The following is a 12,238-nucleotide window of genomic DNA, read 5'->3' as shown; positions in this document are numbered from 1 at the left end:
GGCCAGACCTTAGAGTCACCGCAAGAGAATCCTGGTCCCAAAGGAGCCTTCTGGGGGACCGGTGCTGAGAGAGGTTGTGGGCATGGCCCGCTGGGGCTCTGCCCGACCCAGGGCTGAGAGACGCAACCTCCCAGCTCTGGGTCCCTGCAGGAAGTGTTGGCAAGCACAGGGCCGGTCCTCCAAAGGCCCAGGTGCAGGGAGCCCAGGCCAAGCAGCCTGTGGAAGAAGCCACTTGCCGTGCCACCCCGGGAACAGGACTGCAGGCCCCGGCCCTTCCCACCTCCTCCTCCTCCTCTTCCCCCCCACCCCCCGCCCCCACCCCTCCACCGACATGGCACAGGGCTCAGAGACACCTCAGACCCTTGCTACCCAAAGTGCAAAGGGCATCGGTTGCTCCTCCAAACCCCCCGCCCAGCAGACCACGTTGTCCAGCCAGCCCCCGGGCCTCCCTGGGGTGCCCAGCACAAAAGTGCAGACACCCACGGGACCCTCAGTCTCAGTTTTCGGATGTTTTTGCCACTCTAAGGACCCGCAGGCCAGCTGGGCCTTCGGGCAGGACAGAGAGCCCCGGAATCCGACGTGGAGAGCTGCGTGTACGTCCCCATCAGGAGGCGGTCCCCACCTCCGGGGCTCTCCCCTTGCGGGGAGCGGCAGCCCCAGGGCCTCAGGCAAGACACCAGGCTGGGCCCCCCCACGGCACAGCGGGGGGGGGGGGGGAGGGGGCACAGCGGGGGGGGGCACGTTCCCCCGCACAAGCGCCTTAGGGACGGCTGCTGGAGACTGCTGCGGCCACCCTGCTGCCGGGTTTCTGGAGGGCTTCCTGGAAGCAGCGTCCACACCAAGCCCTTGGAAGGCCCAGGCGACGGAGGAGCCAGCCGGTCAGGCAGGGGCCGAGGACGGTGAGAGGCCGGGCGGGAAGGAGCATGTCAGGCAGGGGCAGAGGACGGTGACAGGCCGGGCGGGAAGGAGCCGGTCAGGCGGGGGCCCAGGACAGTGACGGGCCTGGCCGGGGAGGAGCGAGTCAGGCAGGGGCAGAGGAGACGGGCTGGGTAAGGGTTAGGGTTACAGTTAGGGCACAATTCACAATCGCAAAGATGTGGAAGCCACCCGAGTGCCCATCCATCCAGGAGTGCATTAATAAAATGTGGCGCGTGGACACCACGGAGTGCCATTCGGCTGTGAGGAGCAGCGGTGAGAGGGCACCTCTCGTGTTCTCCTGGCCAGAGCTGGAACCCGTTCCAGTAAGCCAAGTATCCCAAGAATGGACACACGAGCACCACGTGAGCGCGCTCACCAGCAAATTGGTACGAACGGATGGACGCCTAAGTGGACAGAGAGGAATCCCCTTCCTCGGGTGGGTGTCGGGCGGGTGGGGGGAGGGGATGGGCATACACATCCATTAGGAATGGGGTGGGTGCGCACCGACTGGGGCATGGGCGCACTTGAAGCTAATGACCCGAGGGGGGAGGCTGGGAGAGGGCAACGTACCCGACCTTAACATTGGTACCCCCACAATACGCTGGAGGTATACAACATGAGAGGTAAATGAATAAGAACACAGGGGGGAGGGGGGCACGGGCAACACATGTCACCTGAATACTTGTACTCCCATCATCTGCTTGAAAAGAGAGAGAAAAGAAAATGCAATAATAGAGGCCGGGCGCGGTGGCTCACGCCTGTAATCCTAGCTCTTGGGAGGCCGAGGCGGGTGGATTGCTCAAGGTCAGGAGTTCAAAACCAGCCTGAGCAAGAGCGAGACCCCGTCTCTACTATAAATAGAAAGAAATTGATTGGCCAACTGATATATATATATATATAAAAAAAATTAGCCGGGCATAGTGGCGCATGCCTGTAGTCCCAGCTACTCGGGAGGCTGAGGCAGAAGGATCACTCGAGCCCAGGAGTTTGAGGTTGCTGTGAGCTAGGGTGACGCCACGGCACTCACTCTAGCCTGGACAACAAAGTGAGACTCTGTCTCAAAAAAAAAAAAAAAAAAAGAAAAAAAAAAAAAAGAAAATGCAATAATAGAGGTAAGAGACACTTTTTAAAAATAATGAATCCGAAGAGAAAAGTAAAAGGAGGCCTGTGGAGCAGGTCTGGGTGTGACTCCGGATCCCCCAACATCAGGTGCCACCACCAAAGATTCCTACGTGGAGCCCGTAGAACCCCAAAAGCAACGGGACGAGTTCTGGTCACATACTCCCTCAAAATGACATCCTGGCCTTCTTCTGGAACTCCCTCCCCTCTCAGACTCTCAAGGTTTCCTCCAGCGTGTCGGTTCCCACAGAGCAGACCTTTGGTCTGAGACCTGACAGTCCAGATGCCACGCGTGCTGCCGCGTGGCGGCGGTGTCGCGGCTTGGGACAAGAGGAGGCCCCACGGTGCGGGCTGGGGCGCCAGGCACAGCGGCGGGCGCTGAGGGTGGGGGTGACCCCCACCCCGGGCCGCCGCCGCGCTCCCAGAAAGGGGACAGAACGAGAGGCAAAAAAAAAAAAAAAAGCCGCCGCCTAGGGCACCCGTGATTCCCGGGCGGTCTCCCATCCAAGTACTAACGAGGCCCGACCCTGCTTAGCTTCCGAGACCAGAGGAGATGGGGGGCGTTCAGGGTGGTGTGGCCCTAGACGGCGGAGGGCGCCCCTGCCCCGCTCGAGAAGCCGAGCCTCTCTGCGCTTCCCCGCCGCCGCCTCCCGCCCCAGGCCCCGCGCCGGGCCGGGCCTGTTGAGTTCGCCGGCGGCCGGGTCCGGCGGGCTCCGAGGGACCGGGGTGATGGGCGGGGCGGGGCGGGGCGGGGCGGGGCGGGGGGCTGTCTCTCTCTACACACACACACACTCACACTCACTCACACTCACACAAGATGCGCCTCCACGGCTGGACTCGCCAAGGTGGAGACCTTCCAGCCCCCCTCCTCTCCCCGCCTGGCCTCCTTCACCTACCCGCCGCCCACCCCCAGCGCGTCGCCGCCGCTGACTGCGCACGCGCCCGGCGCTCGCCCTCTGACCCCAGCCAGGGGCCGCCCTCCCCCACAACCGCTTTCAGCTGTGCCCCCCTCCCCCCGCCCTGTGGGTGGGCTGCCGCCTATTCCCCCGGGCCAGGACTGGGGCACAGCGCAAGGGGGAGGGGAGCGAGTGTATGGGGCATCTCTCTCTGGGGATGTGTCCCATGGGTGGGGTGGGGTGGGGTGGCGTGGTTTGTGGGGCGCTGAAGAAATCAGTCCCCTCCATCTCCCACCTCTGGAAAACGCCCAAGCCCTTGGAGAACTGCCGGCACCGCTACCGTGGGGGCCGGGACCCTCCTCTGTGTCCTCCTGTGGCCCAGTCCAAGGGGCCTGGGCCTGGCCGGGGCTGCATTGGACCCCGACCACCCTGGCGTGTGGACTCGCCAAAAATCGGCCATTAGATATTGGATTCCAGCTTCCTTGAGGTCATTTCACTAATGAGTGCACCGGAAAGAGTTTCCTAATCCATCTGTGAGGGTGGCAACTGAAAGAGAATTTGAAAGCTGACAGAATAGGCGAGGGAAGGCATAGGAGATTTCCACACCCAGCAAGGAAGCCTTTCCCGAAATGGAAGAAAGAAACGAGCAAACAGAGACACCGGTAGCCCGCCCGGATCAGAGTCTGCCCCCGAGAGAAAGCACCCTGACCAGGTTCACCCGTGGGTGGGTGGCGAGCTAGCGGCATTCAGAAGAGCGAGGCCCGCAGTCTGTGCGGAAGACACCTGCACTCGGGTGTGTGTGGCGGCACAATTCCCAAGCAGCTCCAGATGTTAAACCAAGGAGAAGCCAGGGAGTTCCCAACGCCCCAGGTGTCCTCAGCCCACGACTGGCTGCTGTGGGAATGCGAAGCCCGGCTCCTTGTCTCAGAGCGGGGTTCCCAGGAGGATCAGGCTGAAGCTGGGACTTGGCCTCAAAGTGTCCCCTCGAATGGCCACCCCCTTCCCCTTCCTGCTCCTCTACTCCTGGTGCCCCTCCATCCAGGGGCCAGACCTTAGAGTCACCGCAAGAGAATCCTGGTCCCAAAGGAGCCTTCTGGGGGACCGGTGCTGAGAGAGGTTGTGGGCATGGCCCGCTGGGGCTCTGCCCGACCCAGGGCTGAGAGACGCAACCTCCCAGCTCTGGGTCCCTGCAGGAAGTGTTGGCAAGCACAGGGCCGGTCCTCCAAAGGCCCAGGTGCAGGGAGCCCAGGCCAAGCAGCCTGTGGAAGAAGCCACTTGCCGTGCCACCCCGGGAACAGGACTGCAGGCCCCGGCCCTTCCCACCTCCTCCTCCTCCTCTTCCCCCCCACCCCCCGCCCCCACCCCTCCACCGACATGGCACAGGGCTCAGAGACACCTCAGACCCTTGCTACCCAAAGTGCAAAGGGCATCGGTTGCTCCTCCAAACCCCCCGCCCAGCAGACCACGTTGTCCAGCCAGCCCCCGGGCCTCCCTGGGGTGCCCAGCACAAAAGTGCAGACACCCACGGGACCCTCAGTCTCAGTTTTCGGATGTTTTTGCCACTCTAAGGACCCGCAGGCCAGCTGGGCCTTCGGGCAGGACAGAGAGCCCCGGAATCCGACGTGGAGAGCTGCGTGTACGTCCCCATCAGGAGGCGGTCCCCACCTCCGGGGCTCTCCCCTTGCGGGGAGCGGCAGCCCCAGGGCCTCAGGCAAGACACCAGGCTGGGCCCCCCCACGGCACAGCGGGGGGGGGGGAGGGGGCACAGCGGGGGGGGGCACGTTCCCCCGCACAAGCGCCTTAGGGACGGCTGCTGGAGACTGCTGCGGCCACCCTGCTGCCGGGTTTCTGGAGGGCTTCCTGGAAGCAGCGTCCACACCAAGCCCTTGGAAGGCCCAGGCGACGGAGGAGCCAGCCGGTCAGGCAGGGGCCGAGGACGGTGAGAGGCCGGGCGGGAAGGAGCATGTCAGGCAGGGGCAGAGGACGGTGACAGGCCGGGCGGGAAGGAGCCGGTCAGGCGGGGGCCCAGGACAGTGACGGGCCTGGCCGGGGAGGAGCGAGTCAGGCAGGGGCAGAGGAGACGGGCTGGGTAAGGGTTAGGGTTACAGTTAGGGCACAATTCACAATCGCAAAGATGTGGAAGCCACCCGAGTGCCCATCCATCCAGGAGTGCATTAATAAAATGTGGCGCGTGGACACCACGGAGTGCCATTCGGCTGTGAGGAGCAGCGGTGAGAGGGCACCTCTCGTGTTCTCCTGGCCAGAGCTGGAACCCGTTCCAGTAAGCCAAGTATCCCAAGAATGGACACACGAGCACCACGTGAGCGCGCTCACCGGCAAATTGGTACGAACGGATGGACACCTAAGTGGACAGAGAGGAATCCCCTTCCTCGGGTGGGTGTCGGGCGGGTGGGGGGAGGGGATGGGCATACACATCCATTAGGAATGGGGTGGGTGCGCACCGACTGGGGCATGGGCGCACTTGAAGCTAATGACCCGAGGGGGGAGGCTGGGAGAGGGCAACGTACCCGACCTTAACATTGGTACCCCCACAATACGCTGGAGGTATACAACATGAGAGGTAAATGAATAAGAACACAGGGGGGAGGGGGGCACGGGCAACACATGTCACCTGAATACTTGTACTCCCATCATCTGCTTGAAAAGAGAGAGAAAAGAAAATGCAATAATAGAGGCCGGGCGCGGTGGCTCACGCCTGTAATCCTAGCTCTTGGGAGGCCGAGGCGGGTGGATTGCTCAAGGTCAGGAGTTCAAAACCAGCCTGAGCAAGAGCGAGACCCCGTCTCTACTATAAATAGAAAGAAATTGATTGGCCAACTGATATATATATATATATAAAAAAAATTAGCCGGGCATAGTGGCGCATGCCTGTAGTCCCAGCTACTCGGGAGGCTGAGGCAGAAGGATCACTCGAGCCCAGGAGTTTGAGGTTGCTGTGAGCTAGGGTGACGCCACGGCACTCACTCTAGCCTGGACAACAAAGTGAGACTCTGTCTCAAAAAAAAAAAAAAAAAAGAAAAAAAAAAAAAAGAAAATGCAATAATAGAGGTAAGAGACACTTTTTAAAAATAATGAATCCGAAGAGAAAAGTAAAAGGAGGCCTGTGGAGCAGGTCTGGGTGTGACTCCGGATCCCCCAACATCAGGTGCCACCACCAAAGATTCCTACGTGGAGCCCGTAGAACCCCAAAAGCAACGGGACGAGTTCTGGTCACATACTCCCTCAAAATGACATCCTGGCCTTCTTCTGGAACTCCCTCCCCTCTCAGACTCTCAAGGTTTCCTCCAGCGTGTCGGTTCCCACAGAGCAGACCTTTGGTCTGAGACCTGACAGTCCAGATGCCACGCGTGCTGCCGCGTGGCGGCGGTGTCGCGGCTTGGGACAAGAGGAGGCCCCACGGTGCGGGCTGGGGCGCCAGGCACAGCGGCGGGCGCTGAGGGTGGGGGTGACCCCCACCCCGGGCCGCCGCCGCGCTCCCAGAAAGGGGACAGAACGAGAGGCAAAAAAAAAAAAAAAAGCCGCCGCCTAGGGCACCCGTGATTCCCGGGCGGTCTCCCATCCAAGTACTAACGAGGCCCGACCCTGCTTAGCTTCCGAGACCAGAGGAGATGGGGGGCGTTCAGGGTGGTGTGGCCCTAGACGGCGGAGGGCGCCCCTGCCCCGCTCGAGAAGCCGAGCCTCTCTGCGCTTCCCCGCCGCCGCCTCCCGCCCCAGGCCCCGCGCCGGGCCGGGCCTGTTGAGTTCGCCGGCGGCCGGGTCCGGCGGGCTCCGAGGGACCGGGGTGATGGGCGGGGCGGGGCGGGGCGGGGCGGGGCGGGGGGCTGTCTCTCTCTACACACACACACACTCACACTCACTCACACTCACACAAGATGCGCCTCCACGGCTGGACTCGCCAAGGTGGAGACCTTCCAGCCCCCCTCCTCTCCCCGCCTGGCCTCCTTCACCTACCCGCCGCCCACCCCCAGCGCGTCGCCGCCGCTGACTGCGCACGCGCCCGGCGCTCGCCCTCTGACCCCAGCCAGGGGCCGCCCTCCCCCACAACCGCTTTCAGCTGTGCCCCCCTCCCCCCGCCCTGTGGGTGGGCTGCCGCCTATTCCCCCGGGCCAGGACTGGGGCACAGCGCAAGGGGGAGGGGAGCGAGTGTATGGGGCATCTCTCTCTGGGGATGTGTCCCATGGGTGGGGTGGGGTGGGGTGGCGTGGTTTGTGGGGCGCTGAAGAAATCAGTCCCCTCCATCTCCCACCTCTGGAAAACGCCCAAGCCCTTGGAGAACTGCCGGCACCGCTACCGTGGGGGCCGGGACCCTCCTCTGTGTCCTCCTGTGGCCCAGTCCAAGGGGCCTGGGCCTGGCCGGGGCTGCATTGGACCCCGACCACCCTGGCGTGTGGACTCGCCAAAAATCGGCCATTAGATATTGGATTCCAGCTTCCTTGAGGTCATTTCACTAATGAGTGCACCGGAAAGAGTTTCCTAATCCATCTGTGAGGGTGGCAACTGAAAGAGAATTTGAAAGCTGACAGAATAGGCGAGGGAAGGCATAGGAGATTTCCACACCCAGCAAGGAAGCCTTTCCCGAAATGGAAGAAAGAAACGAGCAAACAGAGACACCGGTAGCCCGCCCGGATCAGAGTCTGCCCCCGAGAGAAAGCACCCTGACCAGGTTCACCCGTGGGTGGGTGGCGAGCTAGCGGCATTCAGAAGAGCGAGGCCCGCAGTCTGTGCGGAAGACACCTGCACTCGGGTGTGTGTGGCGGCACAATTCCCAAGCAGCTCCAGATGTTAAACCAAGGAGAAGCCAGGGAGTTCCCAACGCCCCAGGTGTCCTCAGCCCACGACTGGCTGCTGTGGGAATGCGAAGCCCGGCTCCTTGTCTCAGAGCGGGGTTCCCAGGAGGATCAGGCTGAAGCTGGGACTTGGCCTCAAAGTGTCCCCTCGAATGGCCACCCCCTTCCCCTTCCTGCTCCTCTACTCCTGGTGCCCCTCCATCCAGGGGCCAGACCTTAGAGTCACCGCAAGAGAATCCTGGTCCCAAAGGAGCCTTCTGGGGGACCGGTGCTGAGAGAGGTTGTGGGCATGGCCCGCTGGGGCTCTGCCCGACCCAGGGCTGAGAGACGCAACCTCCCAGCTCTGGGTCCCTGCAGGAAGTGTTGGCAAGCACAGGGCCGGTCCTCCAAAGGCCCAGGTGCAGGGAGCCCAGGCCAAGCAGCCTGTGGAAGAAGCCACTTGCCGTGCCACCCCGGGAACAGGACTGCAGGCCCCGGCCCTTCCCACCTCCTCCTCCTCCTCTTCCCCCCCACCCCCCGCCCCCACCCCTCCACCGACATGGCACAGGGCTCAGAGACACCTCAGACCCTTGCTACCCAAAGTGCAAAGGGCATCGGTTGCTCCTCCAAACCCCCCGCCCAGCAGACCACGTTGTCCAGCCAGCCCCCGGGCCTCCCTGGGGTGCCCAGCACAAAAGTGCAGACACCCACGGGACCCTCAGTCTCAGTTTTCGGATGTTTTTGCCACTCTAAGGACCCGCAGGCCAGCTGGGCCTTCGGGCAGGACAGAGAGCCCCGGAATCCGACGTGGAGAGCTGCGTGTACGTCCCCATCAGGAGGCGGTCCCCACCTCCGGGGCTCTCCCCTTGCGGGGAGCGGCAGCCCCAGGGCCTCAGGCAAGACACCAGGCTGGGCCCCCCCACGGCACAGCGGGGGGGGGGGGGGAGGGGGCACAGCGGGGGGGGGCACGTTCCCCCGCACAAGCGCCTTAGGGACGGCTGCTGGAGACTGCTGCGGCCACCCTGCTGCCGGGTTTCTGGAGGGCTTCCTGGAAGCAGCGTCCACACCAAGCCCTTGGAAGGCCCAGGCGACGGAGGAGCCAGCCGGTCAGGCAGGGGCCGAGGACGGTGAGAGGCCGGGCGGGAAGGAGCATGTCAGGCAGGGGCAGAGGACGGTGACAGGCCGGGCGGGAAGGAGCCGGTCAGGCGGGGGCCCAGGACAGTGACGGGCCTGGCCGGGGAGGAGCGAGTCAGGCAGGGGCAGAGGAGACGGGCTGGGTAAGGGTTAGGGTTACAGTTAGGGCACAATTCACAATCGCAAAGATGTGGAAGCCACCCGAGTGCCCATCCATCCAGGAGTGCATTAATAAAATGTGGCGCGTGGACACCACGGAGTGCCATTCGGCTGTGAGGAGCAGCGGTGAGAGGGCACCTCTCGTGTTCTCCTGGCCAGAGCTGGAACCCGTTCCAGTAAGCCAAGTATCCCAAGAATGGACACACGAGCACCACGTGAGCGCGCTCACCGGCAAATTGGTACGAACGGATGGACACCTAAGTGGACAGAGAGGAATCCCCTTCCTCGGGTGGGTGTCGGGCGGGTGGGGGGAGGGGATGGGCATACACATCCATTAGGAATGGGGTGGGTGCGCACCGACTGGGGCATGGGCGCACTTGAAGCTAATGACCCGAGGGGGGAGGCTGGGAGAGGGCAACGTACCCGACCTTAACATTGGTACCCCCACAATACGCTGGAGGTATACAACATGAGAGGTAAATGAATAAGAACACAGGGGGGAGGGGGGCACGGGCAACACATGTCACCTGAATACTTGTACTCCCATCATCTGCTTGAAAAGAGAGAGAAAAGAAAATGCAATAATAGAGGCCGGGCGCGGTGGCTCACGCCTGTAATCCTAGCTCTTGGGAGGCCGAGGCGGGTGGATTGCTCAAGGTCAGGAGTTCAAAACCAGCCTGAGCAAGAGCGAGACCCCGTCTCTACTATAAATAGAAAGAAATTGATTGGCCAACTGATATATATATATATATAAAAAAAATTAGCCGGGCATAGTGGCGCATGCCTGTAGTCCCAGCTACTCGGGAGGCTGAGGCAGAAGGATCACTCGAGCCCAGGAGTTTGAGGTTGCTGTGAGCTAGGGTGACGCCACGGCACTCACTCTAGCCTGGACAACAAAGTGAGACTCTGTCTCAAAAAAAAAAAAAAAAAAGAAAAAAAAAAAAAAGAAAATGCAATAATAGAGGTAAGAGACACTTTTTAAAAATAATGAATCCGAAGAGAAAAGTAAAAGGAGGCCTGTGGAGCAGGTCTGGGTGTGACTCCGGATCCCCCAACATCAGGTGCCACCACCAAAGATTCCTACGTGGAGCCCGTAGAACCCCAAAAGCAACGGGACGAGTTCTGGTCACATACTCCCTCAAAATGACATCCTGGCCTTCTTCTGGAACTCCCTCCCCTCTCAGACTCTCAAGGTTTCCTCCAGCGTGTCGGTTCCCACAGAGCAGACCTTTGGTCTGAGACCTGACAGTCCAGATGCCACGCGTGCTGCCGCGTGGCGGCGGTGTCGCGGCTTGGGACAAGAGGAGGCCCCACGGTGCGGGCTGGGGCGCCAGGCACAGCGGCGGGCGCTGAGGGTGGGGGTGACCCCCACCCCGGGCCGCCGCCGCGCTCCCAGAAAGGGGACAGAACGAGAGGCAAAAAAAAAAAAAAAAGCCGCCGCCTAGGGCACCCGTGATTCCCGGGCGGTCTCCCATCCAAGTACTAACGAGGCCCGACCCTGCTTAGCTTCCGAGACCAGAGGAGATGGGGGGCGTTCAGGGTGGTGTGGCCCTAGACGGCGGAGGGCGCCCCTGCCCCGCTCGAGAAGCCGAGCCTCTCTGCGCTTCCCCGCCGCCGCCTCCCGCCCCAGGCCCCGCGCCGGGCCGGGCCTGTTGAGTTCGCCGGCGGCCGGGTCCGGCGGGCTCCGAGGGACCGGGGTGATGGGCGGGGCGGGGCGGGGCGGGGCGGGGCGGGGGGCTGTCTCTCTCTACACACACACACACTCACACTCACTCACACTCACACAAGATGCGCCTCCACGGCTGGACTCGCCAAGGTGGAGACCTTCCAGCCCCCCTCCTCTCCCCGCCTGGCCTCCTTCACCTACCCGCCGCCCACCCCCAGCGCGTCGCCGCCGCTGACTGCGCACGCGCCCGGCGCTCGCCCTCTGACCCCAGCCAGGGGCCGCCCTCCCCCACAACCGCTTTCAGCTGTGCCCCCCTCCCCCCGCCCTGTGGGTGGGCTGCCGCCTATTCCCCCGGGCCAGGACTGGGGCACAGCGCAAGGGGGAGGGGAGCGAGTGTATGGGGCATCTCTCTCTGGGGATGTGTCCCATGGGTGGGGTGGGGTGGGGTGGCGTGGTTTGTGGGGCGCTGAAGAAATCAGTCCCCTCCATCTCCCACCTCTGGAAAACGCCCAAGCCCTTGGAGAACTGCCGGCACCGCTACCGTGGGGGCCGGGACCCTCCTCTGTGTCCTCCTGTGGCCCAGTCCAAGGGGCCTGGGCCTGGCCGGGGCTGCATTGGACCCCGACCACCCTGGCGTGTGGACTCGCCAAAAATCGGCCATTAGATATTGGATTCCAGCTTCCTTGAGGTCATTTCACTAATGAGTGCACCGGAAAGAGTTTCCTAATCCATCTGTGAGGGTGGCAACTGAAAGAGAATTTGAAAGCTGACAGAATAGGCGAGGGAAGGCATAGGAGATTTCCACACCCAGCAAGGAAGCCTTTCCCGAAATGGAAGAAAGAAACGAGCAAACAGAGACACCGGTAGCCCGCCCGGATCAGAGTCTGCCCCCGAGAGAAAGCACCCTGACCAGGTTCACCCGTGGGTGGGTGGCGAGCTAGCGGCATTCAGAAGAGCGAGGCCCGCAGTCTGTGCGGAAGACACCTGCACTCGGGTGTGTGTGGCGGCACAATTCCCAAGCAGCTCCAGATGTTAAACCAAGGAGAAGCCAGGGAGTTCCCAACGCCCCAGGTGTCCTCAGCCCACGACTGGCTGCTGTGGGAATGCGAAGCCCGGCTCCTTGTCTCAGAGCGGGGTTCCCAGGAGGATCAGGCTGAAGCTGGGACTTGGCCTCAAAGTGTCCCCTCGAATGGCCACCCCCTTCCCCTTCCTGCTCCTCTACTCCTGGTGCCCCTCCATCCAGGGGCCAGACCTTAGAGTCACCGCAAGAGAATCCTGGTCCCAAAGGAGCCTTCTGGGGGACCGGTGCTGAGAGAGGTTGTGGGCATGGCCCGCTGGGGCTCTGCCCGACCCAGGGCTGAGAGACGCAACCTCCCAGCTCTGGGTCCCTGCAGGAAGTGTTGGCAAGCACAGGGCCGGTCCTCCAAAGGCCCAGGTGCAGGGAGCCCAGGCCAAGCAGCCTGTGGAAGAAGCCACTTGCCGTGCCACCCCGGGAACAGGACTGCAGGCCCCGGCCCTTCCCACCTCCTCCTCCTCCTCTTCCCCCCCACCCCCCGCCC

At 62.6% G+C, this 12,238-nt stretch overlaps 3 pseudogenes; all 3 read right to left on the bottom strand.

Annotated features, from left to right (window-relative positions):
- Positions 1-2,504: 2,504 nt before the first annotated feature.
- LOC142869341 (uncharacterized) lies at positions 2,505-2,623 on the bottom strand (annotated as a pseudogene).
- Positions 2,624-6,476: 3,853 nt separating this feature from the next.
- On the bottom strand, positions 6,477-6,595 carry LOC142869339 (uncharacterized; annotated as a pseudogene).
- Positions 6,596-10,451: 3,856 nt separating this feature from the next.
- On the bottom strand, positions 10,452-10,570 carry LOC142869328 (uncharacterized; annotated as a pseudogene).
- Positions 10,571-12,238: the final 1,668 nt, after the last annotated feature.

Source organism: Microcebus murinus, unplaced genomic scaffold (genome assembly GCF_040939455.1).
Source record: "Microcebus murinus isolate Inina unplaced genomic scaffold, M.murinus_Inina_mat1.0 scaf070_hap2_Mmur4.0, whole genome shotgun sequence".
Taxonomy (NCBI): Eukaryota; Metazoa; Chordata; class Mammalia; order Primates; family Cheirogaleidae; genus Microcebus; species Microcebus murinus.
This window is presented reverse-complemented; position numbering and strand designations above follow the sequence as displayed.